The following is a 2694-nucleotide window of genomic DNA, read 5'->3' as shown; positions in this document are numbered from 1 at the left end:
GTTGGTTTGTATTCAGTTGGTTTACATTCTGTTGTTGGTTTATATTCAGTTGGTTATATTCCGTTCTTGGTTTATATTCTGTTGATGGTTTATATTCTGTTGGTTTGTATTCAGTTTGTTTATATTCTGTTGATGGTTTATATTCTGTTGATTTATATTCTGTTGGTGGTTTATATTCTGTTGGTTTATATTCTGTTGGTGGTTTATATTCTGTTGGTTTATATTCTGTTGGTGGTTTATATTCTGTTGGTGGTTTGTATTCTGTTGGTGGTTTATATTCTGTTGGTTGTTTATATTCTGTTGGTTTATATTCTGTTGGTGGTTTATATTCTGTTGGTTTATATTCTGTTGGTGGTTTATATTCTGTTGGTTTATATTCTGTTGGTTGGTTTATATTCTGTTGGTTTATATTCTGTTGGTGGTTTATATTCTGTTGATGGTTTATATTCTGTTGGTTTGTATTCAGTTTGTTTATATTCTGTTGGTTATATTCTGGTGGTTTATATTCTGTTGATGGTTTATATTCTGTTGGTTTGTATTCAGTTTGTTTATATTCTGTTGGTTATATTCTGGTGGTTTATATTCTGTTGGTGGTTTATATTCTGGTGGTTTATATTCTGTTGGTGGTTTATATTATGGGGGTTTATATTCTGTTGGTGTTTTATATTCTGTTGGTTTATATTCTGTTGGTGGTTTATATTCTGGTGGTAGTTTATTTTCTGTTGGTTTATATTCTGTTGTTGGTTTATATTCTGTTGGTGGTTTATATTCTGTTGGTGGTTTATATTCTGTTGGTTTATATTTTGTTGCTGGTTTATATTCTGTTGGTTTATATTCTGTTGGTGGTTTATATTCTGTTGGTGGTTTATATTCTGTTGGTGGTTTATATTCTGTTGGTTTATTTTCTGTTGGTGGTTTATATTCTGTTGGTTTATATTCATTTGGTTTATATTCTGTTGGTTTGTATTCAGTTTGTTTACATTCTGTTGTTGGTTTATATTCAGTTGGTTATATTCCGTTCTTGGTTTATATTCTGTTGATGGTTTATATTCTGTTGGTTTATATTCTGTTGGTGGTTTATATTCTGTTGGTTTATATTCTGTTGGTGGTTTATATTCTGTTGGTTTATATTCTGTTGGTGGTTTATATTCTGTTGGTTTATATTCTGTTGGTGGTTTATATTCTGTTGGTTTATATTCTGTTGGTGGTTTATATTCTGTTGGTTTATATTCTGTTGGTTTATATTCTGTTGGTGGTTTATATTCTGTTGGTTTATATTCTGTTGGTTTATATTCTGTTGGTTTATATTCTGTTGGTTTATATTCTGTTGCTGGTTTATATTCTGTTGGTTTATATTTTGTTGCTGGTTTATATTCTGTTGGTTTATATTCTGTTGGTGGTTTATATTCTGTTGGTTTATATTCTGTTGTTGGTTTATATTCTGGTGGTTTATATTCATTTGGTTTATATTCTGTTGGTTTGTATTCAGTTTGTTTACATTCTGTTGTTGGTTTATATTCAGTTGGTTATATTCCGTTCTTGGTTTATATTCTGTTGATGGTTTATATTCTGTTGGTTTATATTCTGTTGGTGGTTTATATTCTGTTGGTTTATATTCTGTTGGTGGTTTATATTCTGTTGGTTTATATTCTGTTGGTGGTTTATATTCTGTTGGTTTATATTCTGTTGGTGGTTTATATTCTGTTGGTTTATATTCTGTTGGTGGTTTATATTCTGTTGGTTTATATTCTGTTGGTTTATATTCTGTTGGTGGTTTATATTCTGTTGGTTTATATTCTGTTGGTTTATATTCTGTTGGTTTATATTCTGTTGGTGGTTTATATTCTGTTTATTTATATTCTGTTGGTTTATATTCTGTTGGTTTATATTCTGTTGGTTTATATTCAGTTGTTGGTTTATATTCTGTTGGTGGTTTATATTCTGTTGGTGGTTTATATTCTGTTGGTTTATATTCTGTTGGTGGTTTATATTCTGTTGGTTTATATTCTGTTGGTGGTTTATATTCTGTTGGTTTATATTCTGTTGGTTTATATTCTGTTGGTTTATATTCTGTTGGTTTATATTCTGTTGGTTTATATTCTGTTGGTTTATATTCTGTTGGTTTATATTCTGGTGGTTTATATTCTGTTGGTGGTTTATATTCTGTTGGTTTATATTCTGTTGGTTTATATTCTGTTGGTTTATATTCTGTTGGTTTATATTCTGTTGGTTTATATTCTGTTGGTGGTTTATATTCTGTTGGTTTATATTCTGTTGGTGGTTTATATTCTGTTGGTTTATATTCTGTTGGTGGTTTATATTCTGTTGGTGGTTTATATTCTGTTGGTGGTTTATATTCTGTTGGTTTATATTCTGTTGGTTTATATTCTGTTGGTGGTTTATATTCTGTTGGTTTATATTCTGTTGGTGGTTTATATTCTGTTGGTGGTTTATATTCTGTTGGTTTATATTCTGTTGGTTTATATTCTGTTGGTTTATATTCTGTTGGTGGTTTATATTCTGTTGGTTTATATTCTGTTGGTTTATATTCTGTTGTTGGTTTATATTCTGTTGGTGGTTTATATTCTGTTTATTTATATTCTGTTGGTTTATATTCTGTTGGTTTATATTCTGTTGGTTTATATTCAGTTGTTGGTTTATATTCTGTTGGTGGTTTATATTCTGTTGGTGGTT

This window comes from Oncorhynchus clarkii, unplaced genomic scaffold, assembly GCF_045791955.1.
Source record: "Oncorhynchus clarkii lewisi isolate Uvic-CL-2024 unplaced genomic scaffold, UVic_Ocla_1.0 unplaced_contig_13988_pilon_pilon, whole genome shotgun sequence".
NCBI classification, from domain to species: domain Eukaryota; kingdom Metazoa; phylum Chordata; class Actinopteri; order Salmoniformes; family Salmonidae; genus Oncorhynchus; species Oncorhynchus clarkii.
Note: the sequence above shows the minus strand (reverse complement) of the source record.